The sequence below is a fragment of the Manacus candei genome, unplaced genomic scaffold, assembly GCF_025592945.1.
Source record: "Manacus candei isolate 608988 ecotype Guabito, Panama unplaced genomic scaffold, ASM2559294v1 h1tg000039l, whole genome shotgun sequence".
Lineage (NCBI taxonomy): Eukaryota > Metazoa > Chordata > Aves > Passeriformes > Pipridae > Manacus > Manacus candei.
In genome coordinates, this window is record NW_026138087.1 from 2,507,985 (window position 1) to 2,522,536 (window position 14,552).

The following is a 14,552-nucleotide window of genomic DNA, read 5'->3' on the forward strand; positions in this document are numbered from 1 at the left end:
TGTCCTTCCAGTGCTGGGACCCCAGAGCTGGATGTAGCACTGCAGGTGGAGTCTCACCAGAGCAGAGGGGCACGTTTTTGCACCATGTAATTTCTGTTACTGCATTTCCAGTTGTCTCAAGCATAGCCTGCTCTTGCTTCCTCTGCAGAAGCAGATCTCCCTCTGCAGCAGTCATGAAATAAATGACATTATCCCTTCCTGTGAGGCTGAGTTGGAAATGCCCTTTCAGCCAAATGGAGAGGCCAACCTAGAAATGGTAAAGTGAAACTCATGTTCCAAGTGACACAGGTCTCTATTCCAGGTTATATTCACTGTAATAGTTCAAAGAAGTGTTCACTGGCACAGGTTGCCCAGAGGAGCTGTGGCCGCCCCATCCCTGGCAGTGTCCAAGGCCAGGTTGGACAGGGCTTGGAGCAAATTGGTCTAGTGGGAGGTGTCCCTGCCCATGGGAGTTGTAACTAAAATGAGCTTTAAGGTCCCTTCCAACCCAAACCATTCCATGAAATACCTTTTTCTTGTTCCTGTGGTTTTTCAGGTTTTGCAAGCAAAAACATGATTTCATTGCCAGATGACTTGTCAAAATATTTGCATGTATTCTTTATTGTAACAAGAAGCTGCTACCTTATTAACTGCTGTCAGAATTCACACGAAGCAGTTCTTCCAGTGATGCTGAGCTTGTAGGCTTTTTCCCTTAGTGGCCACACTTAGGTTGCTCTAAAATTTTAAATCAGTGTGAATACTTGGTGTTAACTTCCGTGTGACCCTTGGAACTGTTTGGCATAACTGCATCCAGAATATTAACTCAGCTGTTCACTTTGTGCTGAAGAAACCAGCGCAGATGTGTGAGCAAGGCATTTCCACCAGCGTCTGTTTGTGTGGCTGGGCTTGTGTGGGGAGGTAGGAAGAGCAAGAGTGAACTGGGCTTTGTGCCACCAAACAAATATTTCAGTACTTCACTTGTCTCCTTGCATACTGAAAGCTTTTTTTTTTTTCTTTGTTTTAACCACAATTGTTATGTGAAGCTTTATTGTATGTCAAATTAATAAGGTATGTGGTGCTTATTAATAGTCCCGTTTGGAAAGGCAGTTGGGAAGTTAATTTTGTCAGTATAGCAGAATTTTGGGGTTGTTGTGTGACTTGAGCAATTACGTCTTTGCTTCTCAGAGTGGATGTGGTGGCTTTTCTTTCGATAATTTCGTCACATTCTCTTCCTGGTCACAAGACCGACCGGATCCAGGTAAAACATCCTCAGGAATCAAGAATGGCTTGTCTGGCCTGGGCTGTGTGTGAATGAGGGGTTGAATCAGTCCATGAATCCCTGGTAGCAGTGGAAGCTGTTCATAATTTCTTAGCACATCAGTAGAGGCGAAGTAATTGTCCTGCATTCCAGGACGTGTCCAGAAATACAGCTTCATTCCCTCAGAACACGTTCCTGTTGTAACTTGGAGCAGTGTGTTTAAGGTGTGTGTCTTATTTTCCCATTTCAGGGCTTTTTATCTCCCGTGGAGCAGTTTCTGGTGCTCATTCCAAGACAGCAGCGTGAAGGTTGAGAGACCTGCTCTTGCTTATGCAGCAGGATCTGTCACCTGTGTTGCATTGAACATACCAGGAATTATGTAGTATGTGGTTAAATTTGGAGTGATCAGACCTTGCCTCTTCACAAAATCTTCAAGAATGGTTTCCCTCTAAGTTGGTTATAATTTAAAATAGGGAAAAAAAGGTGTTTTCTGTAGAGTGCTAGTTCTGTTGAGTTAGCGCAGAGACCGAGGTTCAGATGTTGTTGAGGCCCTTCCTGCAAGGGGGGTGTGAGTGCTTCTGGGGCCAAAATCCCTTCTGAGGGATGAAGCAGAACTAAGGCTTCAGCAAATGTAATGCAGCTGCAGGCAGGTATGGCTGTCAACCCAGAGGATTTCATGCGGCGTCCTGGCCACCCTGTGCTTAGGCCACCTTCAAAGAAGGTGCACTTGGTGCGGAACTGGAGCTGCTTTGCTGCTCTCAGCTGAAGGTGAACATTGTCCTGGCTCTGGCGCTTGAATCTGGCATTGAAAGCTCTGTGTGGGAATACAGTTGAGTGAAATTACAGCACCGTGGGGTAAATGTGCAGTCAGCTTCCGTTCACTTGGGTCTTCTGCTCCTGGACCCTGGCCACGCTTGTTGGTTGATGTGTGACCTTACTGACACAAGGCTTTTTTTGTTAGTGTAACCTTTCGGGTTTTGGCTTTTGTGTGCCAGTGGAGGAATAATTACATTACAGGAGACCTCAGTATGGTATTCAGAGTGGGTGTAAACCTGTAGTTGTGCTTTTGCTGCTTGAGTCAGTCAACAGAAACATTCTCTGGGGTGGGAGAATAGGTTCTGTCCTGACAGATGAGGATGTGGTCTGCATTATTGTGTGCTGGACTCGGGCTGCCAGCTCAGAAACCCACTTAGGAAGCTTAGGAGAGTGGAGGGGTAAATTTGTATTTGCTCTGTTGATTTGAGACTTCTGAAGAGAGCAGCCACGTGCTCTGACCTTCAGGTTCTTTTGAAAGCTGGTTTGTGCTCAGCTTTAGGGAGGCAGACTGGAGTCCAGCACAAGCCCGTATGTGGCACTTCCTTTGTGTCCTTACTAACTGCTTTTATGTCCTTCAGCTTTGTGGTGTAAGGTAAATATCTCCCACCTGCCTTGAGCTGAAACATGAAATCAGACAAAAAAAAATCTTCATTTGTTACTGTGATATTGGGAGTATTTCCTGACTGCTCCATGGAACACCGATGGAAGGGAGAGCAAACATGGAATAGCAGAGTCATGTCTACAATGCACGTTCAGAGATCAGGGAGGCCTCTGCAATGCAATTTTTCTTTTCTTTAACAGGCCAAGGCTTTTAATATTTATAAACATTGTAGTCTCTTAGTCTGAAGATTAAAATCAGCATTATATTGCAGTATTTGGGCATTAGTAGCTTTCCCACGTTCCAGCTCTTAAAGAGGCTAATCCTTTCCCTGTTTTCTTTGTCACAGTTTCTCTTGGTAATCTTGTCTGGTTTACTTTTTACCTGTTTTCCTATCTTGTTAAAGAGTCTACCTGTATGAAGTTGGTATCAGGCACTAATGTGCTCCAGCGTTCCCTGGTGATTTCCATCATAGAATATCCTGAGTGATTCCGGGTCCTTTGGAGCTGCTCTGCTCAAACTGCCTCATCTGCCCATTTTTGCTTGGGACAAGCATGTGTTGAACCTTGTAGAAAAACAAATCCTATCTTGGATTTCTGTTACTTGCCCCCTCCCAGCTGATTTGATCAGACTGTTGTGCAGGGCAGGGAGCGGGAGCTGGGTTCCCTTGTATGGGAAGTAAAATCTGGGAGATGGAATTTCTCCAGATCTTAAGCTGTTTCTCCTTGACTTGCAGGAAGAGGATACAAGCTTGATGGTATAATTTGGAACCATTCTTGTTATTTATGCTTTATTGCTTTATCTTTTTCAGTAATGGTTTGTTCTTGGTGCAGTAATATGAAAAGGCAATTATTGTACGAGAAACCTCTAAGGCAGTAAAGCAACTTCATGCTTGGTAACTGCTGTTGAAAGGTCAGTGTTATTCAGTGGTCGTGTCTGCCAGTGAGGGCCTTGCTAATTGGGAAAGCTTAACCAAGGCCTAGACTAGTGGGTGGGCTACGTGATTTGCAAAGGTCTCTTTGGACCCAGGCTCTTCATCTTTTAAACTGTTTGTTCAGATTGAGTCCTTAATGAAAAACATGGAGAGAATTGAGAGAGGTCTTTCAGACGTGGATTTATTTAGGTTTTTTCCCCCTTTTTTGCACCCTCCGTATATCCTGTCTTTAAACTTCCATGGAAATGTGTAAAAAGGTTGTTTTCATGGCTAAGGTACTCATTCCTTTTTTCCTGCATGTGCCTGAAATCTCTTCAGATCTTTGCCTTGCTGGAATTTGCTGGCTGTGTTGACTGATGGGAAGTCACATGCTCTAAAGCTGTAACCCACACTCAAAACAACCTGTTGCACTGCCTCAGCATCAGAATCCTGTGGGAAGGAAACCCAGGGAACTGCCTGGTATAAATAGTGCTTCTCTTGTCGCTTTATGCCCGTGTAAACATGGAATAAATATGGGAAAATATCTTTGTGGAACAACTGTGATTGGAAGTATTAAGAGGAGAGTAGACATCAAAATTACGGTAATTTGAAGTAACTTGGCGTGTGATGTTTATATCTAACATGGGAAGCCAACAGTGGAAAGGAAGGACTCCACTTAAATTGTTTTCTTTGCCCTTAAACCTTGACTTACTTTTTTTTAATAGAGCCTGGTTTTGATATGATGGGGAAAATAGATACATTTGGATATAGTCATACTTGTGCCTTGCTTTAGCTACCTTCACAAGTCTGTTCATTTACCATATGCAAAAACTGTTCAAATCTGTTCAATATGCAGCAGCTTTCAGTTGGGTGTGCCAAATAGAGCAAAAAAAAAAAATTGTAATTCATTTATTAGGTATGCCTAACAGTAGTTTGTATTGGTGGAAGAATTCAGTGGCTGTCAGGCTTGTCAGAATTTTAACCAAATGAGTCAAAATTATTAGAAATAATTCCTTCTGTGCTCAGTTCCCCAGGCGGTAACAATAGGAATTCTAATCAGATACTGAATCCAACTGTCTCCTGCTGTAACTTTATCCTCCTGCTTCTCTGTGGAAGAGAAGGTTGGTGAACTAGGCCATACTGATTCTTTCATTGAAAAAAATCCTCCCATTGTAAATGCCAAAAAAGGGAAGGAAATCCGCGTTGAGTTTCAGCTGGTTCATTGCAGTGCTTTGTTGGGCTCAGTTTTGGGCAGTGTCAGTGTGGTCTGTGGTTTGGGACAGTGGCACAGCTGTTTATCCAGTGAACTTTACAGGGCAGGAAGAAATACCGAGGAATTAAATGAGAATAACTCGAGGTAATGTCAAAGCTCTTGACCTAACTAGTCATATCCTCCCAAACTGCTTTTGGTTTAACTTTATAAATATCTCTACATAATACTTTGACTTGGTTATGCTGCATGATGAGAGATACCAGCAATTATTACTAACAGTAATTATTTCAGCAAGATAATTACATGGAGAAATGTAGAGGTCCTCTAAGGACCTCTGGTTTCTACTGTCCCCTCCCTGATCCTGGTGGGTTAAATTGAATGTGGGCTGCAGAACTTCTGGAGGCAGGATACAAGCAAATTCTTGTCATCTGCACGGGGGGGGGGGGGGCGGGGAAGGATTTCTATAACTTGCTCTGCAGTTGAATGGCACTTGGCATTTGGTTTTCTTACGATGAACCCTTTTCCTGATCTCCATTTAAAACACTTTCCTTACGGAGCCATTCCTGAGTCTCCAGGCTCCACTGGATGGTGAATCTTGGGCAGTAGCAGCTTTGCTGGTGTCTTTGCTGTTTCCTGCCTTGGGAAGTTAAGGTGAGGGGAATGGGAGCTAAACCTGCATGAGCTAAACAACCTAGCCATTTCACTTAAACTTTGGGCACGCTGGAAATAAAATGTGCATCTGCCGAGTCTCCATCTTTTTTTTGTCAGTAGAGAAATGTTTGACATCTCTGTCCTTCCAGGAACAATAATTTCCTTTGCATTGTGTAGTTTGTCTTGTTTCTAACGTGCTTCAGTGTCCACATGTCCTGTCCATCGGTCACTTAGTGTAGCATGGCTTGGGTAAAGGAGCTAGCACCTGCCATCAAGAAAGACAAGTTGTGGGACAAAGAAACCACATTTCTTTGGTTCTTCTGGACCCTGGAATAGTGTTTTGCATTGGGACTGTGAAGGGAGGGGTGGAGTTGTCTCGTGGGGTGCTGTGTCAGTGGACTGATGCTCTAATTGCTCTGGTGGTGGGAAGGCAAAGCTGTGATTAAGCCAAGCAACACATGGCGTTGCTCGAGGAAAAGAATTTGTTCTCACGTTGCTGCTTTTTGCTTTACATATCTGCTCCCCAGTAGATACTGTATTGCTGTGAAGAAACCCGTGCACATGTCAGTGTTTCATTCATGCCAGAGGGAATTCTGAGTTGGACTGGAACAGAGTAGCTGTTTGTGTGTTCATCCTGTCCCTCCTCCACATGTCCTCCTTCCCTTCTGCTGCCTCATCCTTCGGTGCAGAGCACTTGCTGTCGTGAAGAGCAGCCGACCAAAACTACTTACAGAAGGGAAAGATTCCCTGCCAAATTTGTGTAAGAAAACATGTGGGCAGCTTAAAACTATTTCTGTTTCAAGCCCAACTGGTGGTGTGCAGTTCAGGCCGCTCGCTCACTGCGTTTTGTGCTCAGTAGCCACAGCGAGTGAATGAGTAAATCTGTGTGTCCTTTGGGTGACTGCTGCCTGAACTGCACATGGCAGAGTATGGGCAAGAGCGGTCAGAACTGAGAGTCTGAGAGGATTTCCTTGTAGCAGGAACACTGAGGAAGAAATAGGCAGCTTAGATGCATTTGCAGTAATGTTTTTCAAGGCTTTTATTCTGCAGTGTTTTCTTGGAGGAGAGAAACGGTTCTGGAGGGAGAATGGGTTATACATAGTGGGCAAAACAGGCAGACTGGAGTGGGAGGAGAACAGCTTTTCTTCCTTGCAGTGGTGGGAGAGATGGATGGATGTCTGTCAGGGACGTGTCTTTTCCTCCAGAGTGGATCTCCACCTTCCTGAGCACAGGCAAAGGGACGGTGTGCTGCCTTGGAGGGGACAGGGAGGGCTGGGGAGATGCTGTGTGACAGTGCTTTTTGTAGAGCACAGCGGGGTTCCTTAAATCCCTGCTGCTATTTTGGACTCTCTATTTTGATTTGTGCCCTTCCCAGCAAGGTGGTGGAGAGGGCTGGGAGGTGCAGGGAGGTGCATGTGTTGCACCACAGCTGGGTGATTCCCTCAGTGTTCTGAGGAAAACTCTCCAGGTGGTTTTTGGACATGAGAAGGTGTTCGAGGTGCTGCTACAGCAGTGAAGGTGGAGTTGTTTGTGCAGCAGGGAAATGGGTTCCCTTAGTTTTGCTGGTAACTGAAGGGCTTTGTGGCTGGGAAGGGGAAGTCTCCTAAGCATCAGGTTTGTGTGCAGCCTGGATCCAGTTGAGCAGTAAATGGGTGTGATGCACAGAGCCTCTCAGGTGTCTGCTGGATTCACAAAGGTTGATCATGTTTTTGTGGAATGGTGGCACTGTGGGCTCCTTTTCCCATGACAGCAGTGCATGGGAGCATCATCGCTGTAGAGACAAGGACAGCTGGTCCTGCTGGGTGGGTGGCTGTGGGTGCTACAGACACAGCTACAGGCTGTGGGTTCCTACAGACACTGTCATGGGGGCTACACTCCAAAAAAAAAAAAAAAAGAGCTGTTATCTGGAAACCTTTAGGTAAGGCAAGGAGTTTCCTAGAGACAAGGGACATGGTGTTTGAGTCAAAGGAGAGCATTAGGAATCAGAATAACTTGTGACATAATACAAGGTTTTTAATCCTTTATTTCTGTTCCTATTATTTCTCCTGTCCTGTAATTTTATCAGTCTGTATATCTCAGCATCTGTGTTTGGGGGTGAAAATATGTGGGCAAACGTGGATCACTTGCCTTCTGATATTGTTGAAGGAAATTCCTGTTGGCTTTGTAGCTTGTCTGCATGTCAAAACTTCCATGGAATGGACATCTGTCTGTCTTCTGTTGAAAAGCTTTGGGGTGTAAATGAGCATGTGAGCTGCCCTCTGTTTTGGAGGCAAATTTGGCTTTTAGATCAGAGTTGGGAAACAGAAAGAAATAAGTCATTTGACAGCAATTAGGGCCCAGGAGTATGCTCCTGGTGGGAATCATAGCTGCTGTCCCACTGCTGTAGTCCTTGCAGCCGCAGGAGGAACGTGGCCAAGCTGACTAGGCTGATTGCTGAAAGTCTGTGCTGGCTGCGAAATGCTTTCTGGCACATTTAGTGTAAAAATCTCAAGCATCTCTTGGTGAAGACTGGGAAAATCCGTGGTTTGTCTCTGCTTAACCTTAGAAATGGAGCGTACTCTGTCAGGGAAATGCACCATGTGGAGGCTTCCTTGGGGGAAATGTGTTTGCAACAGATAGAGGTGATTGAGATTGAGGGGTAGGGGGGTGGTCTTGCCTGTGACTGACACCATGAGCTATAAAACCTCTGGATCTGCATGGATTGCGAAGTTCAGCAGCTTCCTTGGCATGGACTCCCAAGCAGAAGAGCTGCTCTGGGTCATCTGGGGGCCAGCTGCACTGTGAGGAGAGAGCGTGCCTTCGGATCGGAGCCACTCCTGCATGGACACTGCAGCTCGCTGTGAGCAAACCTGGGGGAGGGCAAGGCCCCACAGCTCTCTCTGCCCAGGGCTTTATTGCTGCTGCCTTTGTCCACATCCAAGTTCGGATGTCGTGTTCGCATTGTTCAGCTGGGCTGAGCTACAGTCCTTAGAAAAACAACTTGTTTCGGCTGGAAAGGGATGGGTGTGCACAGTTCTGAGCTGAAACTTCGACACAGTGTGTCGGGCCAGGGAAAGCAAAGAAGGGAAAAATAGTCCAGGAAAAAGCATTTGTGAGAAGTTGGGCCACTTTTAGTGGTGCAAAGCTGCTGTAAACTCCCTTCTCTAAGGATTAGGGAAGGGTCTTGGTGTGTTACAACAAAGGCTGAGAGTAACAGAGAAATGGCTGCTTACTGAGCTGTGAAAAGAAAGCTCAAGGTGCTTCTCCTTGAAGACTCCACAGGCGACAAATGTGTAGACAAGCCCCCTGAAGTTAATCAGTAATAGTGTCCTAGTTAGAACAGCTGGGACCAGTTCATCACTGGGTGGGTGTAACCCAAAACTGCTATTCTATAGCCTTCCATGCCATTTCCCAGGAACTGTTATCAATAGACTATTTGCACCCTCTGCCCAGAGCAGCCTGACTCATCAGGCTATAAACTAGGTGTTAAGAGGCCTGTGAGACAGGAGGGTGCTTCTGTCCTCACACTCTTGTGGGGAGTTCCACAAAGGGTGCCCTGAAGGAAGTACTGAGCATTCCTGCCTGAACTGGAGAATATAGTCTTGGAGTCTTGGAACTTTTTTAACCACTCGTGGGATCCAGAGGAAGACTGCAGATCACCGCTCTCAACCGGACTGCAACCACCACTTTTCAACCAGACTGCAACCATCACTCTTGACCAGGCTGCACCAGCACTCTCAGCAACAGGTTTTCCCCTCTCCTTTTTACTTTGGACTCAGGGGGCCCAAAGAACACCACTCTGTTCATGCCCCAGGGTGCTGGGTTATACATTTGGGGTTTGTGGGTTAAAACCAATTGTTTGTCTGTATAATTGTACTTATTGTATTATTTTATTAAATTGTTATTCTGACTTATAATCTCTCTTTTGAGTTGAGTTCATTTCCCCTGCTGGTTTATCTTTAAACCAGCACATAAAGATAATAGATTATCATTGGTATTTCAACCTTGGCTCCTGTAGAGATAGCACAGAAACAATGCATTTGTGCTTTTAACAGTGCAGGGTTTTGGGGAGTTTCTTTTAGGTCTTCACCCTTGGCTTAGTTGTCACTTTACAGGAAGATGCTCCAAGGATCCAAGTCAGTCACTGTGGATCTGTCAGTGCAGCAAGGTGCTTCACTGCAGGCTTAGGAGTGCTTGTACTGAGAATTAATTAAATCTAGCCTTGGAATATACAGTCAAGGCAAAAGGTGAGTCCGGTGGAAAAGGAACGTGATCAACTGTTAGAGAAGGATTTTCTCTTTCTTGGGAGCTCACCTTCCTTAAACAAGGCTTAAGAGAATAATTAGTCCCTTGAAAGTAGGGCAGTGAGGAATAGGATGTAACAGTGCACAGCAGGACTCCTCAGTCCCTTTTTAGCAGTGCACTCACCGTCTGGAGGTGCTGGTGTTGCTGTGAATGAGGTGTGCTCCGGGTGGATGCCCAGAATCTTCTGTTAGGAGCAGAGTCATGCTTGATGTGCTTCCCAATTTTTACATATTGAGTGACAAAACTGGAACAACTTCATACAACAGCACTGTTCTGTACTCCTTGTGTTCTTTACAGTCCTTAGTTCTTACTACTGGATCCGTCAGAGCTGGCTGTGTCACGAGTGAGGATCTGTCTGAGTCTGTGGTGGTGGGTCCTTGGGATGTGTTTGTCCGGGAAGGTTGAGAGTCCTTGAGCTGTCCTTGAGGAAAACTCTAAAATGCCATTTCTGTAGCTCTTATTACCAAGCCCATGGCAAAGTCTGGGGGGTCAGAGGGAGTGTAACCCCTCTAAGCTTTTCACACCTGTGGTGAGGAGACTCCAGTTTAGTGACCCTATAAGTAACTTGGTAAGTAGCTTAAGTGATGCTTAACTCAGGTACTTGAGAGAGAGTCTTGAGGGGCTGCCATTGCTGTTCAGGTGTGACATTGGAGGATTTTGGCAACGAAGGGAGGGGGTGATTCTGGGAAGCTCCGTTGGACCATCTCCTCCTTCGTGGTTCTGTGCTCCCTTTGCTTTGTCTCTGCTAAAGAGACTCAGCAGTGAGGAAGATGTGACAGGTGACTTGCTAAGGGTGGCAAAAACTGCCTGCACAGGCTCAGGCTGTCCCTTTAGCATGCCTCAGTTGTCAGGGGTATTTTGCAGAGAGCAGTTTCCATTTTGGTTCTGCACCAGCGTGGGAACAGCCTTTAATAAAGGTGTTACCTGTTTGTCTGTGGCTCTGAGGTACAACACCACGTCTTGGCTGAAATATATATATATATATATATATAATTGTGTAGGAGTTATTTATACACTGTCTGAGCTTTGCTTTGTGGTCACTTCTTTCCAAGCCCCCTCCAGAAGAGATGGTTTCTCTCAAAAGTTCAGCTTTTGTGGGGTTTGGAGGGAGAGTGAAGGTGCAAACCTGTGTTCAGGGGGTTGGATCAGAAATGTGGCAGCTTTTTATTTTTGAGTTAACAGTGTTATCTGAAGCTGAGCTTTCAGAAGCATGAGGACGTGTTCAAATGGGTTTTTTTAATTGTGATTTTTATGTCTCATTATTCATGTCAGAGACTAAAACGTGTATGTTCCCCCCCCCTCCATGAATGTGAAATTGGGGCAGGGAACTTGAAACAATGGTGAGACGAGGTGTTGTTATTTTTACATTGGCATGAAATTTTTCTCGCACGAATGGTTGCAGCTGAATACCAGCTAATGCACGAATTTGCTTAATGTGGAAGTGTGCCAAGTGCTTGGAATTAGGATTCGAGACAGAAAAAAAAGAATATTATTCCTTGTAGTTTCACAGCCTTCTCACAGCCACAGCTTTCAGCCTGCCTGCCTCTGTTTTCCTTGCTGTGTGTGCTGCTGGGGATGCAGCGTGCGGAGGAGAGAGGGAATTTTCCTGTGAATACCTCAGCACCTGTCTCGTCATCAGAAGCACACTGCAGTCCTAATGCAGGTGTCCCTGCAGCAGAGACTCGGCTGGTGCCAGTCTGGGGACTCTGTTATGCCATTTCAGCAGCAAGGACTGTTACTCCTCTCACCTCCCTCCCCCTTGGTATTTTTTTTGGCAGCAGTGAGAGAAATGGAGTGTATAGTTGAAGGAATAAAATGAAAGAAGATACTGTCGAGATGTTCCAGCTGCCAGACTTCAGATTTCTGCTGAACGAGGCATTTTGGTTTGGGGAGGGTCAGTCCACATTGGGAAGACAACAGCTGTGATTGTGCATCCCAGATAAATGGGAGTGATCCTCACTGTGCAGGGAAGAGATGGTGCTGTCAGACGGAGTCTGTGCCGACAGTGCTGCTGTAGTAGCGGGGAAGGGCAAGTGAGAACCACACAGCTTGTTCCTCATGGAAAATAGATTGGAGGAAAACCCACCAAATCTGCAAGGCTGAAATAGAGTGGGCAGGATCATCTGCTGCACTTGGCTTCCCTGTCTCCTTTCCCTTGCAGTGACCAGGGAGTTGGTCTTTAGATAAAGAAAATGGTGTCTTAAGGAGCCAGGAAACCATCACTTTCACTTCAGAGCTATGTCATCTAAAGTGGCTGGTGGTGACGCTCTGGTTTGATCCACAGAAATAGCAGGCACTGCCAGAGCCTTGGCTTCAGTAAAGCTTGGATAGAATTTTTTCTATAAAACATTATTAATGCTGTGAAGATCTGCATCTTAAAACACCTTGAAACCTGTGTATCTAAGTGGTAATTTCACCTGGAAACATGGAGGTGAAAAGGCAGAGCCATAGGCTTGGCCTTAATATTTAGTATGGGAAAGCCCAAATACATCCCCTCTGTTTTATTTGAAGACATGTTAAGTTGGTTTCTCTGTGTTGATGTTTCAAATCAGAGTATTTTTTTCTGCTGAGCTGTCTTGAGACTGAGATAGGTTCATGTATTTTGAAAGCATCAGAGGTGATGTTCTGGGGGCTTAGAGGTAGCAGGGTGAGGGAGAGCAGGCATGAAGTTCTTGCTTTAGTATGGTGTATTATACATCACAGTTTGCAGGTTTTGGGTTGCCTATCTTCCTGTTGGGTTTTGGATCCTGAGGTGAAAAATACTTGGCCCGGTTTGCCACGTTCCAAATATATCATCTCTCTGTTTTAATCCACTCTTGCCTCAGGAATCCCTTGATGTGCATCAAATTATTAGATATAAGACATTAAAAATACCTACCAGTGTTGTGCAAAAGGAGCTTAGTTACCAGCCAGAGCTGGACTTTGTTCTTGCACTGGGAAAGGGGTTTTATTTCCTCCCGTGTGTTCCAGTTGCAGGATAATGGTATAAACGTTGCTATTTCTGGGGGAAACAGTCATAGGGTGCATTCCTGGAGTGAACAGCGAAAAATGTTGTTGTAAAGAAATGCTCATCAAAGTTGTATGAAAGGCTGAGAGAGAGAGATACGTACTTTTTTTTTTTCGGTGCAGTGTCTTGGAGGTGTGAGAGCTAAAACTGTTCCGGAGTGAAAGCTGAGATTATCTTGGACAGGAGCTGCTGGAGCACCAGGGGAAGCAGCGTGGCTGGGGGTCAGGCATGAGGAGTTCCTCATGGAAATCAGGATTAAAGCTGCTTACCCGAAGGGAGTCACTTTTAGCTGAGTAAGGGTAGAATCTGGAGTGTGGGACTAAAGTCAGCATAGTAGGACTGAAGTTTATTAGCTGACCTGGTGGTGCTTTTGGTCTGAAGGTGGCTTTGCAACACCTGATGGCCTCAAAAATCCTTACTAAATTTCATGTCTTCAAAAACTTTTTGCCGCTCTACAAAAATTTGGGAGCTGGGAAAAATCGACTGTTGCAACCCTTGCTGATTGGCAGTGAGTGAGTACCTCCTGAAGAACTAATCCAAAAGCAGTGTCAAGTAAGGTTTGTTTGAGGAGGTGCAGTTTGCTACCTGGCAATAGCCACTGGCTGTTTCTTGTCCACAAGGTTCTTTGGAAGGGCTTTGTACTGGTGCTTATAGGATCCATTTGGCACCCTGTGGGTGTCAAAACACCAAAGGCCTGAGTGCCAAGGTAAAAATTTAGCAAATTCTACCTTGTATTCAGTGCCTAATATAAGGCAGAAGTTATGGGAGTCATCTGAGAAAAACTGTGTTGGATTGTAAACCTGAAAAATAGGGACCAGCGCCGGGAATAAGGACAAATCCTGCAGGAAAAAAAAAATTCATGAAAGGTAGGGTTTTTTGTGTTTTAAAATACTTTTAAAATACACTGGGATAGTGTGGTTCATCCAAATCGGGTTTCATTTGCTGTTGTTGTGTTAAAAACACAGTACTTAAAAACACTGAAGGTTAAGAAATAAATCCTGTTATGTTAATGAGCCCGAGTTGCTATTTCCCAGCCTGTGGAGAGCTGTTGTGAGCCTGACTGCCAGACACCTCACTGCAGTGCTCTGCTGCCGTGGTGCTGCCTCAAGAACTGCTTAGTGCTGCTTTGGAGCGTGTCTTCCAGACAGAGAAATATTATATTGTCTCTTTTCTTATTACACATGGCCAAAATCCAGGGAGATGTCACTGGATGTTTGGCCAGAGGTGCCTTTCAGGGTCTCCTGAGCAAGTGTTTGGCCTGGGTCATGACACTGTGTGCCCAGGTGTACCATTTAAGCAACTCTTTGCTCCTCTGCACATGTTACAGCCATGTTATTTTAGTTTTTGGAGTCTGTACGTAGTTTGTATGTGATGTGGGGTCTTGAGTGATTGCTCTGTGTTCATTCCTGGCTAAATGCTGGAGAGCAGGAGCACAGCAATACTGTGTGACTGCAGGATGACCTGAAGGAGAAGGAGCAGGAAATGGGATTGGCAAAATGGGCACTTGGAATCAGGCAGGGGACCTGAGATAAGAAGCAGAAAATGACTTTTTCCAGCCTTTTCTTAATGGCTCTGGGTTGTCCTTACAGCACAGCTGTGATTGAGCAAAACTGTAAATCGATGATAACCTGATACTAGAGATGCTCTGTAAATTAATGAGCAGAGCCATGTGTTTATTAGGTGGATAAATAATGGGCTTGTGGCATTTGAAGTGAGGGTGGTGGGTGCTGGAAACCAAGTGTTTTCTGCCATTAGTCATACAGGACATTTGAAAGAGTTGATTTTATTGTTCTGTCGTATTGATAAAGTTCAGCTCATCATAAAGCTCTGTGG

General features: G+C 45.2%; 1 protein-coding gene across 8 annotated transcripts in view; it reads left to right on the forward strand.

Annotated features, from left to right (window-relative positions):
- Positions 1–14,552, forward strand: part of ANKRD17 (ankyrin repeat domain 17) — a 70,931-nt gene that overhangs the window by 17,704 nt on the left and 38,675 nt on the right. The gene's annotated exons all lie outside the window — the stretch shown is intronic.